Source organism: Chanos chanos, chromosome 10 (assembly GCF_902362185.1).
Source record: "Chanos chanos chromosome 10, fChaCha1.1, whole genome shotgun sequence".
NCBI lineage: Eukaryota > Metazoa > Chordata > Actinopteri > Gonorynchiformes > Chanidae > Chanos > Chanos chanos.
In genome coordinates, this window is record NC_044504.1 from 14,775,841 (window position 1) to 14,794,660 (window position 18,820).

At 40.8% G+C, this 18,820-nt stretch overlaps 1 protein-coding gene across 6 annotated transcripts in view; it reads right to left on the reverse strand.

Moving 5' to 3' along the window:
• numb (NUMB endocytic adaptor protein) overlaps positions 1-9,179 on the reverse strand; it is a 31,840-nt gene extending 22,661 nt beyond the window's left edge. For all 6 annotated transcript variants that reach the window (XM_030786164.1, XM_030786161.1, XM_030786163.1 and 3 more), the window contains exon 1: positions 9,031-9,179. The gene's annotated coding sequence lies outside the window, so the exon portion shown is untranslated. The remainder of the gene's footprint in view (positions 1-9,030) is intronic.
• Between the last annotated feature and the right edge of the window lie 9,641 nt (positions 9,180-18,820).

Sequence of the window (18,820 nt, forward strand, 5' to 3'; positions counted from 1 at the left end):
AGCCCTGGCCACAGTGCTGACGGGGCTGTGGATGACGACATAAAGCAGAGAGAGGATCAACCTGTGGAAATCCTGCTGTATTACTGAATCTCACTGGACCTTGAGAGGCAGTGACGTGTGACTGAGATAGCGCTATAGACATGCAGGAAAGAGAACACCAAATAAAAAGCAGTCGAAACCAAACAAACAAACAAAAACCAAATGATATTCAGTACAGCAGAAGATCTAGAGCCTCAGCCTCACCAGTATGGAAATTTCCAAGAAGAAATGTCATATGAATTAATCACAAAACAAAGTTTATGCCCAGCCTTCTCGCTGGAGTTCCACCAGGTCACTTTTAAACCTGGTTAGGGTTTGAAAGTCAACAAGACAAAGTGAAACAAAGTAGGAGTCCAGACCTCCTGTTGACCTACATCAGTACTGTTTGTTTGTAGATTTGTAAACTGTGCCACCACAATGCTACTCTGTCCTCTGCCTTTTCAGAATATTTAATGACTCCATCCACTCATAAAACAGGGCTGTTAACATTATGGGGATTATTCAAATTGAACACTAAATGCATTTGCTTATGACGCCTGTCATATAAGAAAACAGCCAAAAAATGAATTGCAGCTTTGTTATGAAAATACTGAACTAGTATTACGATGCAATCAGATTCCCTCAGGAATATGAGAGAAAAAACGTTACTATAGCCAAATCTTTTACAGCCAAATAATGGTACATCCTTGATTTCATGAACGTGCTAAGTCGTGTTAGCGAATGAATTCTGTTCCAGTTCCCACTTGAAACATGACTTGAGCTGTGTTAAGTCTGAGCAGTGGACTTTTGAATTTGTTACTGCGGTGAGAGTGTGGGACTGCGGGAAGCGGTCAGAGTTTCTCGGGGGGGGGGGGGGGGGGCGGTTGAGAGATGCCTGTTCAGTGTTAACAGCAGACAGTTTTACACTCCTCTGAGTGGGAGGGTACAGAGTGTTTAGCTACATCTCGCCAGACAGCTTCAACATAACCACAAGGAGAATGAAAAGTCCTATCTGGTGTCCTTGACTCCACACAGCCTAGGCCAACTCACTAACTTTGAAATCCCCCCCGCGCCTGCCTTATTCAGCAAGAGAGAGAGAGAGAGGCACTGTCAATGAGTGACTTATTAACAAGTGTGATAGTCAGGTCATCTAAGGTGTGTGTGTGTGCGCTATGTTATAGTCTCTTATCTCACGTGAAACCCATATTGCTGTAAGCAGTTCCACATTCTTTATATTTAGTTACTTTTTAATAGCAGCAAGAACACTGGAGGAGAGAAACAGAAAGGAGAGTAGAAAACAGGAGCAATAGCAAAAGACAGGGTGAGAGGTGAGAGAGAGAGAGAGAGAGAGAGAGAGAGAGAGTGTGAGAGTTGTGAGAATATAAATGGATTCCTCCAAGATGGAAAATAAAATGTGTGTCTTAACAGATGGTTCATCCTTCCTCTAGCTTTCTAGAGGGGACAGCTCTGACTGATTCTACTGGTCAGACAGTGTCCCCTCTCATTCACTGCTTTACTCTCTATCATCTCCACACCTTCATAAACAATGGCTTTATAATATTCTCTACACCCTCTGTCATAAACAATGGCTTTATAATATTCTCACCTGTCAAAAGCACAATCTTCACTTCAAAGCAGCAAACTTGCACCAAGATCACCTGATACAGGTATAAAACATCAATATATCTGATTCATAGAGTGCCATAAGGAGTGAAAAGTTATAAGATAAACTGGCCAGCTCTGACAAAAAGCTCTTCTGTTAAAAATGAATCTCCCCTGCTGATTGGTTTGGACTTACATTGTCTTTTTTGTTTCCCAAAGGGTTATCTTTTTATTTCTCTCCTTCCTAAGACAACAGCCAAGTCCACACAAAAAAAAGGGTCCACACTTGGTCTCCTAAAATTTGCTTTCCCTTGCGGCATGGATGCCGGCCAGAGGGAAAAGGTGTTGAAGAGGGAGGCAGTGAAAGGAGGCAAATCTGTTAGTGTTTTTTTTGTTTGTTTGTTTGTTTGTTTGTTTTGCTTTTGCAACTAAACCTTTAAAACCAGTGAATTAGTTGATAGAAAAGAGCGAGCGGAAAACTAACACCCTTTCATGAAAAGAGCACACATCCGTTGTGATGAACTGCCATGGTGTTAACATGCTACCCTTTCACACAGATGAAAAAAAAGAACCTTTCTCTGACTCTATCACAGCCTCTGACTAATTTCCTGACAAAAACAAATAATGAAATAGTAATGAAAGTCCTCTGGCATTAGACCTCAGCCACCATGTAATGAGAAAATAAACAAAGCTATGAAAGTCATTAATGAGCCCCCAAATGAGCTTAGAGCTAAAGCTTGTGTGTGTGTGTGTGTGTGTGTGTGTGTGTGTGTAACAGAGAGAGGGTATAGTAACTGTATTCACAACCTCTCCGCATATTGTATGCATCATTATGTATGCATGCTGTCTGTGTGTGTGTGTGTGTGTGTGTGTGTGTGTGTGTGTGTGCTCAAAATCAGAAAAGCACAAAGGGATAGATCTGAAGCTGAGTGGACTTCCGCCTGTGTCTCTGTCTGCAGAGAAGAGAGATGGATAGCCAGTGAAGCCCGTATAGAGTCTGATAGCTGGCCTAGTACAATGGAAATTTATGCAAGACTAGAAAAAGACTTTCTTATTGTCTAAACTGATCCGTTTGTGATTGTGTGTGTGTGTCTCGGTATCTGTGGGTCTGTTTGTGCAGCAGGAGTGGTGAGTAGATGAAGGAAGATGAACTTCCCCTGAGCAGCATGGACTTACAATCTCCAGTGTTCTTAAAACACAGATTAGACAAACACGCACTGTCACACACTTTCCGTACCCAAATACACACGTGCACACTCACACAGCACAGCACCATCATCAGCTCCAACTACCTCACACGGTGAAAATGCTCCTCTGAACAGCTTTGAAATGCCCCCCCTTCCAAAGAAAAAAAAAAACAAAAAAAAACGTTGTAATGATGCAACATCAACTTATCTCCACTTGGATTATCTCTTAGCTACGCACAATTAACATTCAGCACTGCAAGTGTATGTTTCATTAGAAAAGACCATTTTCTGTAACAAACTAAAATAAAATTAACACTACATGTGTCTTCCATGCTGTTAAGAGCATCGGAAGACTTGATATTCAGTTGATAAAACATTTTTATATATCAACGGATTTAAAAGAAAAAAAAACCCTACTTCTGACCCACACAAATTCTTCCATATGGTGCGTAATCTGCTTGATACCACTCTTAATCACCTCGATCATGCTGAAGGCAGGTCCTACTAGCTTTTCCGTTCATCTAGGACAGGATGCAAAGCTATATTTACTTGCTTAGCCTCCAGGAGTCAGGCATTGATATAATTATATGATTTCAAAATGTAAACAAAAACATTAGCAAATATTGTCTCCTTAAATATCAGTAAAGGATCTGATAAATGTCACAATGGTCCTATAGCCTATGTTAAAAAGGAAAAACTCCCCCTTTAATAACCAGCAATCAATGTCATCCCCGCCAGCAGGATTAAAATGCTTTATTTAAGACCAGTCAGCGTTGGACACAATCAATAATCTTTTGTAAATCCTCTGCAATAGACAGTTGTCAACCCCTCAGCACACTGGCACTGACTGTGGGGTCAAACCACCGATACCTTCATTCTGTAGAGGATAAATGTCTTTAAACTTGACAATGGCATGTCAGGACACTCACCAAGAACCACCTGAGACACTCTCTGGTCTGGCATCATCTGTGTGAAGCATTTTCACTGCTAACCGCTTTACAATTACAATTCAAGACAAACGAGAATATTCAGATGCCTTTGCCCAGCTCCATTGGTTTGACTTCTAACTACCTTAAATAATCAAAGACATACTGTAGATGAAAGACATACAATTGGCAACTCTCTCTGAGTGATCAGGCTCTGTGTAAGCTAAGTAACATTCAGTAACAGATTTCTAAGGAAAAATACTGTGCGCATGATTGTGAAGTCTAGAAGAGATCCAGGTTATGGGGTTGAACAGACGGTGTGTTCTTCCACACCAGGCCAGACCAGACCGGGCCGGGCCAGGTCAGCAGGCACAGTGAAACCAGAGCTGGCTATGGAGGTCAAGCTCATGCTTTATTCACAACTCTGCCTGCTACTTCCTCAATCTCTCAATCACAGCCACACCTCCTCATACCAATCACGCATCTCATCAAACACCACGGACTCTTCCAGCTACGTTACCAGAATCTGTTTAGGCTATGGACAACACGCTGGCATCAGATTGAATTCACATTAGGGTACCTCTGATGCTGGACAAAATTGAATGGAAATGGATGTTACGAGAATGAGTGCTTTTAAGGGATTAAATGAGCGAAACAAACCAGTTTGTTTGGTTTGTCATGTTTTTTTTTGTTTTTTGTTTTCCTGAGACATGTCAATTTGTTCAACAGATTTTCATCCTCTCCGCTATAACAGTTCAGAAAGGATCAGCATAGTTATACTGAAACCCATTTACCATTTCTACATATTATTCCTCTGCGTAAGGGGATACTGAGTGAACAGGTAACAGGAGACCACGTGACTCAAAAGGAGCCTGCTCTCACCTGCGTTTGAGATTTCGTCACACCTGACCTGACCAGTCTTGCCACAATGGGAGAGGGCCTGTTTCATTCAGCGTTCCCCTCTCAGATGGCAGCAACGCGACTGAGCCATTCTCAGAGCCCCATTCAGTCCATCTCTCCACACACATCTTCACTACAGTGAGGCGAGTGAGCCCGGTAAAAGTCTGGCATAAAAATAAAAAAATGAAGAGTGGCACGGGTGATCGACACTCTAAGGACAAGCGCCTCCCGTCCAGTATGACACTAGTAGTGTCAGAATCTATAATCCTTAAGGTAGGACCAGGCAGAACCGCCAGTCAGACTAAACGGCAGTTCTCAGAGGGGAAGAGCCTCGAGCTGGGGTGGTTTGAATGGAGCACCAATCAGCGCCCGCTGCCCACTTTCTGGGCCCGAGAGAGAGCCGGAGAGCAGGCTGTGATCTGAGCCGTTCACTTAACGAAGGCAGGCAATGGTCAGAGCAGCACAGCAAGGCCATTGTTCCTCTCCTGTCGACTCAGCAAAGAAGAAGCAGCTTCACACAGCCAATGTCACAACCATTGGCTTGTTTGCCTGTATGTGTGAGTGTGTGTCAGACACTGAGGAATTACACAACAAGCAGTGAGAACTATGCAAAACTATACAGAAAACACAGACTGCCTGACTCTCTCACACATAAACATACACACACTCCTTTCTCTCTTTCGCTCTCTCTTTCTCACACACACACACACACACTAATTCTGATTACAGTCTGAATGAGTATAGGCAGCCTCGACAAGCCACTGACGCAATCCAGAGGAAATGCATTCACTACCACACCACCGTCTCCTCCCCAGGAAAAGAATGCACATTCTTCCCATGTTACTCTTATCTGAAGGAGGATTCAGCAAAGCCACACTCATATGTGTGCTGTATATTATACCAGTTGTTTCAGTGTTGAAATGTAAACTGACGAACAATGACGTGAATATATTTTCATGATGCTACAGACAATTAAGTTGTAAAGCTTCCATCCAGTGATGTCTTTAGTTTCTACGGCTCAACTCAACTCAGTGGCAAATAACAATAATTCGGAACATTTAAATAAAAAAAAAAAAAAAATGTCTACCCTCATGAATACCAGCATAACGAAGAACATCCTGTCCAATTCGCTATAAGTCAGAAAAGCAGATCTGGTTTGACTTGACCTCAAGAGAAGCAACATTCCCTTGTAACAACTTGTCTGTAGGTGCTACTGACTTGTAACAGTTATCTTAGTGAGAAATGGGAAGCCAAGCTCCGCAGCTCCACAGGACTTTGTGCTGCCCAGCCTTTGATTGCACAACAGCATTTGCTGATCCAAGCTGACCTGCACAGGTCTAGCGAACTATGACTTGGTGATAAGAGCAGATTTCAGGACAGCAAGGGGCAGAGGAATGGCCTTCTATCAGGCATCCGCTGCTTGCTTTTAAAGGAGCCTGTACACCAAAAAGAGTTCTTGGTGCATTTATACGTGTGCGTGTTGCGTTTGTGGAAGTGCTGGGTGGCTACGTAAAGGACAGTCTTGCCAGGAGGCACCGGTGGGCCACAAAGCTCTTAACCTCAGGGTATCACCCAGCAACCGGTGCTGTTACTAGGGAACCAGAGTGGGAGCAGCATGGACACTATTGGTGACGCAATCTAAGCCTGGCTATTGGGGCTACATGTAAGAGTGACAAGAGACACCAATCTCTGTGTGCATGAGGGTTACAGTTTACTTATCATTATTGAGTATTACGGAGAGGATAATCAAAGCAGTAAAGAAATATTGTGTTGTGCCTTAATAGGCAATGAACTGCCCACAATATCATGGACAATACCCTTTCATGATCCCCGCTATCGCTTCAATAAATTGTCCCCCGTTATGAAGAAATGAATCCAAGCTCTGTATTATGAGCTATATATAGCTACATGTCCACTTTGAAAAGCAACAGTCAACGAAGATATGTATGAGTGGTGGATATTTGGCTAAATTTGATATAATGTGTTTACCTGTAACCAGTAACCAGTAACAACCAGTAAATGGCTAAAGCCAAACAGCTGCTTTGGTCTGATGCTCTGGATCTCATAAAAGAGCCTGAGCCAGCAGGCCACTGTAGGAAGTCTGCAGATCTCTTCAGCATGTGCTGCATGTTGTTATTAATATGGAATAGTACCAATGCTGGTATATTAGGCCCACAAAACAGTCTGTGTGCCAGTCAGTCCAAGAGGAGAAATAATACAAGCACGACGTTTGTTAGATGTCACAATGCTAATGTCTCAAGCATGTGTTTTTCCTTCCGCCGGCGACAGAAGTAACGTGGATTGCACAAGTATATTTGTTTTTGTCAATCTCGCTTCCTGGATGAGCAATTAAAAAAAAAAAAGGCTATGAGCACAAGACACAAGGAGGATTATGAAAGACATTAAATTCCTTGTTAAATTCCGTCTTTGATTTAAAGTTCTAAGTTAAGACAGGTTTAGTTCTCCACATTCTGAGCTACTTCAGAAAAACGAGGTCAGCTTGCAAAGACCCAACTCTGAAAACAACCCTGTTAACTAACAGGACTCCTAATGATAAAAATGTGTGTATTAGCATAGAGGCTTCTGGGATCCAATGATGTCTGAGAGTTAATTAAGAGGATAAGTCTTCATGCCAAGAAATCAAGGTGGTAATCCAAGTGGGGCAAGTAGAAAACCATCACATGATTAATGCAGGTAAATAAGATCTAGCCTATATGCCAGTACAGCATGGTATGTCTGCCTCATCTCAAACATTGACTCTGAGATTCTGACACTCTGACTGCATATATGTCTGTTTGTCACAACAGATGAGTTAGCACCAGAGAGCAAACATATGTACAACACACAGGTTAAGAAGGAAGTGAGAAAGACAAGCACATATTACATGTGGACTTCTTCCTGCAGAAATTGATGAATAATGAATACCATCTCTTCTAAAGACAGAGTCTCAGGTGAAGTGGTCTTGCTTTGTCCTTGTACTAACATGCTAATAACAAAACAGCACTACAAACAGTTGTTAAAGCATTTTGGTCATGGTACAGATTCCCTTGGTGCTAATGATTAACTGAATAGCAGAACTTGGTCTGAAAAAGTTGTAAAAGTACTTAGACAAGATCTGGCTATTCAACAAGACAACTTAATTGGTGGAGGGATTATACTTGGCAATAGGGATAAGAAGTTCGGAAAATTACTCTACAACCAAAACGAGGAATCTTAAGCCACAGAGATACGAATAAGACCACAGACTAACTGAAAAGATGTAACGCAAAACAAAACTGAATAATTGTCTGACTTGACTCATTTACTGGTTGTTACAGGTTACTAGTAAAGGCACATAATAGCACATGACTAATAGCCTACGTAATTATTCGAAGAAACCTTGGTATCAGTTCTGAAGAAACAAGGGCATTCCCATATATGTAAACCTTGTCCACGTTGGCCTCTTTCAGCCAACAACTGAAACAATTACCAGATGACCGTGAACAACAGCATATTTATTTTCAATAACTAATTGTACCCATATGTTTTACTAAGGTCGAGGAGGACATTTTATGTTGTGACAGCTGTATATTTACCTGACTGATCAAAAATTAAGACTTGGCCGATTCACTAATGCTGGATAGCTAGTCTCTGAATGTGAATCTATAATCTGAATCGAAGTTTCGCAGTCCGGACAACATATTAACGCAGGATACTGTTGTTTTGTAGGACAACTACAAGGCCATGATCAGGTTCAGAACCACATACCCTTCTTAAGAGTCGAAAGAACATTAGCGACTAGCTAGGCTATTAGTGCTAAACCGACCACAACAATCGTAAAATGGTTCTGGCGTGCTACACGTCTGCGGTGAAATATAAGCTTTCCAGATGTTCCTCGCCTAAGTTTGTACCTTCCATAGTACCGACGTTGGCAACATTTCCGCAGGTGCTTGACGTAAAATTACTTCACCCACACTTAAATAGCAAGCTAACATCAACATTAACTAGCCAATAGATGTAAGGCGAAATGCGCTTCAAATCAATCGGTCCAAACATAGCTAGCCGAATACACTGCTTTAGCAAAGGTAAACAGATTCCTAGCTTGATCCGTATAGCGATTTACAATCGGTGGGTTTGTAAATTGCATTAACTTACAGCCTTACTAGCAAACATCACAATAAGGGGCATGTCGCTAGAATGACATTAATGAGAATACTACTAGTTAAGAGTCGGTAATGAAAGGTGAGTTACCTGTGAGGGTCGACTGCCTTATCTAGTTTATTTAGTAATCGGCAGCAGTTAGCGCATTCGCCGGCAGATCTGAGAGTCATCTAACGTTAGCTTGTTATTCACCACATATCAGCATCAGCTTGCGCTACGTTTAAAATTAAGGTGGCGAGTATGGTTTGTTCACTTACCTGAAAAACACCCAATCCAAAAAAGGGGGTTCAACTGATTCCAGCACACCCCAAGAACTGTTATATGTCGTCAAAAGTCCAAGATAATATTTGAGATGTTCACGGGGCAAAGTTTCCACAAAAGTACTTTACCTATCCGCTTCTGCAACCTGCTTCTCTAGCTGAGCTACTAGCCGGGTTCAACCAAACCTCACCCTTCCTTAGCAACGGACCGCCCCCGTGTACATGTATTGGGCGGTGCCAAGAGTTTGACTTGACGTCCAGCATTATGATTCGCAGAATATGTGGCACTCGGGAAGAGATTTTGAGCGTCTCAAATAGTTCTGCGATGCATGTTTTTCAAATGCAACTTTTCATATATGCAATTGATATGTTACTTTTTTCCTCAGATCACATCAGACAACCTGTTATTTTGGTTTCACCGTTGTTCTTACATTGTCAGGGTGTATGTTTAGGAGACTAAACCAGGAATGCGGTGGAACCTGTCTTTAAGTCCAGATAAATGTGGTCCACCCTTTTCAATGCACAGAGGGATCCAAGGACCCTGTTTCACAGTATCTATCGTCGTATTTTAATGCGTCAAAGCTATGTATATCGTGCCACCCCCCGTCCCCCAGTTGTGCTGAACCTATAAAATCTCATGATAAAGAGAACGAAGAGTTCCATATTTTATCCTTTACAGCTCACACTTGGTGACATAACTTGCCCTTCCTATTGTGATATTGAACGGCACAATTAAAAGATAAATCTTTACCCTACATACCAGGCATAGCTGCGTGTTAGGATTCACCCATGCATTGTAAATCACGGCACAGTGTTAGGCTTTGAATACCTAGATCACCTGAAGTATGTAACAATGCCGTCAAATTTGTTGTCCTGTCGGATGTGTTTTTGCTCTATTGCTCTATTTTCCAGTCTCCCTATATAAACAGCCTCATAACATCAAAAAATTCAATTCCGAACTTTACGAATTACGTTGTTTTCCAAAGCAGCGGTGCAGAGTTACACAGTCTTTTCCCATTCGCAAAAACATCACCTGCCCGCATGGCCATTGGCCACAGTGCTCTGATTTTGTCTAGGCTGACCCTAGCACCCAGTTACAGTCTGAGTGGCAATGTTGTTTAGTAAACTCTAGACATTTTCTTATAATCAAATAATGAAAAGAAAAAGTTTTGTAATTTTTCAGCTATCTCCTCTGGTAATCTCCCTCAATAATATCCTTAACCAGGGCAGTGTGACACTTTATCAGTTGTTGCCATGTGTCCCGCATGTAGTTAAATATAACTACTTAGTGTCCCCTAGTGGTATCAAATTGTTAGATCAGTCATGATTTTCCAAATAAATAGAGCACACTGGCTTTAAACTTCTTAATTTTACCGTAATGGCAGTAAAAGGAATGCTACATGCTAAATGTTTTTGTTGTTGTTTTTGCTTGTTTCTACTGTTGTTTTAATCTTTTCATGTGTACTAATAAAATGACTTATGGATATTCATTTTTCACAAAAAAATCTACTCTTGTATGAATATGTCTTTTTATTCCCTCATGATGATTGATGACAGGTGGAGATTGCATGTGTTAGCTCATATCTGTCATACCCCACTGAAAAAAAAAAGCCATGGAAGAGCACAGTATAGTAACTTAAGACTGAAATGAACAGTTGTAATGCCAATTTGAATTTTGTTTTATTGTTCTCATGAACATCATTAAGAGATCCTTCCAACTTTGGAAAGGTAGAATAACTGAAAAAGAATCCTTGTGTGAGTAATTTGATTAGGATGAAAAAATGTTGTTAATTATCGTTGTTAACTGTCATTAATATTTTATTTACCTTATACATCTTGAGCTAATCAAAAACACAAAGAGCCATGGATAAAAAATGTTTAAAAAAATAGCAATATATCAGTAAATGTAATAACATGCTTAGTCATCTACAAATGCACCCACACACACACACACACACACACACACACACACACACACAAACAAACAATAGTATATAACTTAAAATTGTATGCTTGAAAAGTAATTATGTTTTGTTACATGTTACACTATCTGTCTACTTTATCAAACCATTAAGACACATCTAATGGTTAGAAATTAAACACAAGTAAAGTGGGCAAATCATTAAAAATATAATGCAATAATAAAAACATCCTTTAGACTTGACTGATGTCTTTCTTAACCTTTTGTCCATGTGCTATTTTCTAATTCCATGCAAAACACCAGATTTCTCTGCATGGCATGATGTCTATGACACACTGATCAAAGAAAGAGCTCTAACTGTGCTATGGGGAACAGTGTTCTAGTATCTTAATACAAATCTGCTACTGGTCTATTCAGCTGAGCAGTCTAATAGATTTCCACTCTAGCAACAAACGTCTGAATACCTTTTGAACTTCTTGCTCTAGTCATAACCGGTATGGGCAGTTAAAGCTGACCCAGATATGCAGGCATGTCTGTCGACAGTCAGATTTCAGCTGTCTAGTCTTTTTAACATCTAGGATTTCCTTAAAAGGAATCAAATTCAGAATTATGCATAGCACTTTATAATCATAAAATGATAACTTTGGTGATAAGTTAATAAGTGTTAATGGGTTGTACTGAATGTAGAAACACAAAATGTGGTTAATTTAGTTGGATTTAAAGTGTACATTTACAAAAGCTTCAGATCTTTGGCGATACCGATATCTTCAGGAGCAGATACCGATGTTTTATTGTTCGATGCCTGACGTCTCAAGAAGCACCTGTGTCAACTCTTTCCTGATATGTTAACCTCAAAGATATGACTCCCCACTCCTTTACAGTTAATTCAGGGTCTGATTTTTGGCCATGTTGTGCTATTTCAACAGCATATTTTTTCAGTAAAAAATATGAAATGTCAGTTGATTATTTTAAAGGAAGGAAAGTACTTCGGCACGAGGTGAGGAGTTGAAGTAGAGCTAAAGTTAGGCTACCCTATTATTACACTGGCAAACTGACAGGGGAGAAAACTAATCTATGCAAACACATACTGTTATACCTGCTGAATGTGCATGTAGACACACAAGGTGTTTTCTCTTTCTCTCAGATGACACTCCATGCTATATGTATTGAAATATACAGTAAAATCCAGCATCTTCACACTGACAAAGTTCAGTCCCAATCTATCAGCTGAAAGGATGGAGTTGCCACTGGTTTTTCCTGCACATGACTGCCCCTCAGTGGTAACCTGAAAAACCTCTCACAACAGCCTCTCTTCTTCTCTCTCCTCTCTGCTTTCTGTCTTGATTGTGTTCATTTTTTTCTGTAACTAACCCGTTCTCCTCTGTCTGTGTAAGTGGTTGATGTCTGTGTCTTCCTGCATGGATGTGGATCCATCCTTAGGTCGGCGGCCTGACTCTGTCTCCATGCCCTGCTGTCCCTGGCCCTGCTCACTCTGCATAGCCCTGCTCCTCCTGTGCCTTCTGCACCCACTAGCTTTGCTGCATCAATACATCTACATACTTTATTCTTTATACTTTGCTAAATCCTAGTACCCCATTAATGCTCTACTTTTCCTCCCTTATCTACTGCATGTCTGTGTCTCATATGTCTGAAAATGAGTGTCTTATGAAAATGTAGCTGCCTTCCTCTCAGGTGTGCCCCGCCCACCCTCCACCAGCTCATCTCCCCCGCCGTCCTATTCATGCCTCCTTAAACAGGGCCCCTATCATCCCTTTAATCATTGTCATCCCCCTTGCCCGGGCGGTGGCAGTGGCTTCGTGGCTGGTCACCTTCCCGCATTGCTGTGACTGTATTGGCTGCCTCGGCTGAGCCCCTGCTGCTGTTGCTGTCCTTGTTCTGTCCACCAATGTGTTCTCTTTTACATTTTTCTGTAATTGTTTTGATTGCCCACTGGGTCGGCACCTATTGCACACCTGTCTGGCCCTGAAGGGGTCTCCTCTTTCTGTGGTCCTTCGCAAGATTTCTTCCATTTTTCCCTGTTACACCCTGGGTTTTTCTGGAAGTTTTTTCTGCCCACTATGAGGATTAAGTCAGGGGGTGCCGTCCTGTTTTGTTTGCTATAAACCTGTGGGCATGTAAAGCCCTCTGAGACTGTAAACAGAGATATAAGGGCTCTGAAGAACGTTGAAACTTGAAACTTGTATTTTCATCTCATTGTTTTGACCATGTTAAGACAATCATAGTGACAAATAGCCAAATCTAAAAACATAAATGGTGTCACACAAAATCTGGTTACTGAGCACCATTTGTGCAGAGCAGTCAGTGCAGTCAGCCTCTAGATGACACTTCAGTAAGTTCCAGCTCAAAGAAAAGTCATTTCACCCTCCTTTACAGTGTAGAAATACGTTATTTTCTTCACATAAGATAAGATCAGACACATGACTCAGTAAATACAACAGCACTTCTGTAAGGGGTGGTTTATTTTATCATTCTGTAAATAATGGCCTCACAAATACTGAACACCATGTAATGTGTGTGGGCAGAGTGTGTGTGAAACAACAGTGAAATAAGTATCCTCAAATCAGTATATCCACTTTAGTATAAAGACTCTAGATTCATTAAGGAGAATGTAGCTAAAATTATCCACAGACTGCCTGGGTTGCCTTCCTTGAGAACTTTCATTTCCAACCAATAGCACACAATAGGAGAACTTTCTGGAACTAGGTTTTCTTTGGTGATGATGACTGTTGTAGATGCCAATTTTAAGTTCACATATGTCAGCATGGGCTCTCAGTCTAAGGCTACAGACGCTGGGTTTTTTTTTCACATTATTAGTTTAAAAGAGCACTTGACTGGGACCTCCTGCACATCTGATCAAAAACCACTGCTGATCACAAATATTGCAGCATCTTGCATGTTTGTGCAATGCATACTCACTTTGTTCTCACCTTATGAAGTCCTACACTTCTCTGTAGACGGACCACTCACAGAAATTACTCCAGTGCACATTCATCTGTGCCTGGAAGGTAGTAAAGAGTGGTTTTGGCATTCTTGCCAGCAGATGGAGGGTGTACTGAACAACAATACAGCCTGACTGAGAAAAGATGGTGAAGATCATTATGGCTTTGGTCTAGCTTCATAGCTACTTCAATGCCTCCAGCATTAGTCAACAGAGAATGAAGGGAGGATAGACCACAGAGGGATCCTTGAGGATGGGTGACCTGGAAGAAATGCACACTCTACAACCTGCAAGGGCATGCAATAGCTGCATAATAGGAAAGGAACTATGGGACATCCTAAAGAGCTATTTAGTCTCATCTTTAGGTCATGTTCTCTGATAGGACTGCTATATCTATTGGCATATACATATGCATGTGCAACAATGTGACAAAGTCGTCAATTTGTTTTATGACTGAGATGGAAAAGCATTATGTTTATCTCATTAAAACTGATTATGACTGAAGAAGAGAGTATTTTTAGTATCATGTTCTTTTTTTTAATCAGTCAATAAAAAGAGAAAAGGAAATGGACATTCATGTTCTATATTAAATGAAATAGACTGCATTAAATCAAACCATTTCCCCAAAGGCAAATAACACAGAACTGGTAATGGCACTGCTGTTGAAGTCATATAGAGTTACACCTTTTAATGTACATCATCGACTTGTTTTACAAACAAAGCATCTTCAATGTAAATAATATACCAATTTAAATAAAAGTATTCAGGTAAGCCTTATTCAGCACTGAGGTATGAGCACATTAAAACAATCCAAGTGTCTGAGTGGTCATGCATGTCTTCCCAAAAGAGGGACTAAGAGCAGTGTAAACAGTAGATATCTGTTTTTCGAGTTCTTCGAATAATAATAACAATAAAACCAAGAACATAAATTGTTATAGCTAAATAAAATTCAGCTTCATTTTGCATCCATTTGATTTCACAGTTAAAAAAAAACCCTCAAAATATATTACAACAATTACCTGATTTCTTTGACAAGGAATGCCCGAAGTTTATGAAGAGGACTTTCTGTATACAACACTTACAATGCATGCTTGATCTCTGAGGACGGGTACATTGTACCATTTTCCTCTGCACAAAATTAAGTGCAATTCTTTGTTATCACCATTCTTTGACCTTTGTAGTCAATGTGTCCATTCTATTTAACCCTGGGGACCTTGGTCAGTAATGTCTGTTCAAAGTGTCATTCATAAATTAAATATAGTGAAGATTAGCCACACTGAGTTAATAATGGTTCTGGAATTGTAGTGGCCTTAATTTCTCAACCCTTGTATTGTGACTAGTGGATCCATGGCACTACCCTGACATCATTACCTCCAATTCTGCTGTCACAGTCCCATGACCTGACATGCAATTATTAAAATACGAAAATGCAAATTAGGAATACGATTAAACACAATATCGCCCAATGCCTATCCCCGCTGCTTGTAAGGCTGCTTTTTCACTGACAGTGGGCACTGTCACACGGTTCATATACATGAGACACACAAACGGCACTAGAGACACTCATATTGGTGCTGTCCTTGGTCTTCTGTGTCTCCAATACAAGGTCAGCAAACAAAATCAAGTGTACTTGTCATCCTTTGCACAGCTCTGGCCCAAAGAGAGAGAGAGAGAGATGGTGTGAACTAATATTCAGCTGACGCTTTAATTGGGAAGGCCACTAAACCAAATATCATGCCCTAGTGGGATTAGATAGGTTAACTAGGTATGCAGTTGTTCATAGAAACTTACTATTTGCAGAGCCTATTTCAAATATGCTGCTGACTGTAAGACAATAGTGTAGCTACTGATATAGAAAGGCAGCTTACAACAATACTGATAGCAAAATAGCTGCCTGGCAAGCCATATTGGCTAATTTCAGGTCACTCTTCAATTGGACACTGACACAGTAAGATGTGAGCGTCCAATTGTGTGTCAGTGTCAAACCAGCTTTTAAATACACTTGCCAACTCGGAAGTATCAGTGTAAACCCATGTAAGCATCAGCAAGCTGGGCTATGTCCAAGGCATGACAGAATCACACTGATATAATCGGTAAGGGACCATGCAAAGTCTTCTTTGTAAAATAAAGGCAAATAAAATCAAACCAGATAAAAAATTACTGATTCAGTAAGCAGGACATGTGATTGATAATTGAAAATTCAAAACAGAAAGTTGCCAAGTTGCCAGAATTTTCAATTCAAGCTAACTTGGCAACCTTCTGCAATCTCTGAGAAGTTCAAAGCAGCTTTACAGCCATTAGCATCCTGCCCACTTTAAACAAGGCCATGGGATAATAAAGGCAACCTTCTCCCTCCCAGGTGCCTGAGCACCATCCTGCCAGTAGCCATGTGTTAAGACATACGTAGGCACAGTTGACTCTTTTAAGCCACTGACTCCGTTCCTGGAAGTGGATATGCATCTTTGTGAGTGACCATATCAAGCCTCCCATAGTCCATGCAAAATGTGGTGGTGCCGTACCTCTGCCTACAGACAATGGCTCTAACTGATCACTCCACAGTCTAGCTTTTTGTTCAGAAGGCTCTTAACCTCCGGATTAAGCCCAGGGGGTGAGTTGCTGTAGTGATCAGTGAAGAGTGGAACATCACCATTAGGTATCACATGTAAAATCCTTTACTTTTACCCATTCTGCTGAGAAAACTCACTCTCTGATGTTTAACCAGTGATTCACTTGACACTGAGAGTTGACAGAAAAATATGTAGAGAGAGCCTGGTTAACTGGTTATCAGTGACAGTCCTCTGAAAGTACATCCACATACACACATGCACCTAAACACCGATGTAAGCACAGACACATGCACACGCACACGCACACACACGCACGTGCGCGCACACACACACACACACACACACACACTGCTGCACTGACCGAGTTTCTTTTATCTTTCCAATCTCTGAACAGCATCTCAGATTGTCTGATTTTGCCATAGACAGTACCCTGGTCTTTGAAGTACATTAGTACAAGCAGATCCCAATGTGTTCAAAGCCTCCACCAGCACCTGAGTACTCAGCCACATGTGGCCATTTCACAGGTACCCTGTCAAGCATCCTTCTATCACCAAAGCTAAAGCTTAGTATGAGTACTGATCATTATTGACATACATTTTGTTCAAAATGCACTTAATGTATATTAAACAGCTGTTCCCCGATTATTTGTTTTTTGGAAATTTGTGCCCATCCCCATAGCCTACTTTTCATGACCAAATCCAAGTGCTCTTGACTGCCTCCATGCAGACTGCTTTTGCACAAAAGGAATATAACAAATAGGTAAGTCATGCAAAGACTCTGTCCTATCTTCTCCCCTTTTCTTCTTCATTCTATCATCCTACTCAGTTCCCTCTTTCTATTTTTCTGTTACCATTTGTGGGAGAGAATTCTCAGCCTTGGCCAGATATGGCTGAGATCCTAGCCACTAGCCACACTGTTCACCTGCTGAAAAAAAAGACAAAGTTTTCAGAGTCTGATGCAGTGTACGTTTATTGTAAGAGCTCAAAGAAGCATACAACAAACTGAGCTAGTCCCGGGGCGTGGCTGAAGTCATGTTAACAATGCACCAATCTTTATCGTAACTTCTCATCAGATTCAGACAATGAATGTGCATTGTCTCAAACTCTTTCGGTTGGGGTGCACCTGCTGGTCTGGCCTTGCAAATTCCCAAACAATTCTGTAATATACCAAGGTTTCCGTTGAGCCCATATTTTTGATTAAGGTCATCAGAATCTATCACCAATATTTATCTCTCTTCCTTACTAAAATGAATAAAGAACACAAAGAAGGCTCACACCATGTAACCTTGAATGTCTGACCATCTGCACTCTCTGCACAAAGACAAACTCAAACGACCTTTTCTATTCCTCCATTCACAGATCACATTTTTTATAAAAGAAGAACTTAACACATGTACTTTAATACAAATGATTATATAGTTATGAATTCTTAATACAAAATGATTATGTTGATTAACTCACGCAAAAATGATTACATAGCTATTGCAATGCATTTCATAGAACAAAGAGAAAAAAAAATGTTCTCCAACGCATTAGTTACAAACACGAGAGCCATTTATCCAAACTACCAAACTGTATTGTTAGCTACAGTACACCAGCTGTACTCGCTCCCTTATTTTTAATTCACACCATCCAGCCGTTCAAACTCTGGACAGATCCATGCCAGTGTTTGAATGCATATTTGTGACTCTCCGACTCTATGGATGTGACTGCCTAATACCTCTCATTGCAAGCATGCAGCAGGAGACTGACAACTCTGAGAATGCTGCACAAATGTTTTTTTCACGTTATTTCTCTACATTTTCCCTAACTTAAATTTTCAACAGACCAACCAAACCTTAAGGGTCACATCGGTGAAGCAGATACAGAGTTCATTCATTTGTCAGAAACCTGACAAACAACAAATTAAACATATACTTCAAAGAGGAGAATCACATGTCATAGATGATCTGCACCCAAGATCAGTTTACTATATGTTACCTGAGAAAGTATGGCATAACCCATTCTGTCACAGACAATGTGCCAGCCTACTCCACCAATCACTCACTAGAGCTCGCTTTCCCCCCTTCTGACTTTACTGAAGTTTTTTTGTGGCTTGTGGGGACTTCCTGGGGGGGACTTGGAGTTCTAAAATAAACTCTGACCACATCTTACTTCTTTTGACACTGTGGAAGAATCCCTCTACTTGTGTTTAGTTGATGATTTCATGGATAGAATTTGGAAGCATAGCCGACTGCTTGAAGTATTTGATGAATGAATAAATGAATAAGTCCTGTATATTTTTCTCCTTTTGCTTCACTGGAGACAGGCGTAGAGATCTAGAGATATTTTGTGCAACAAA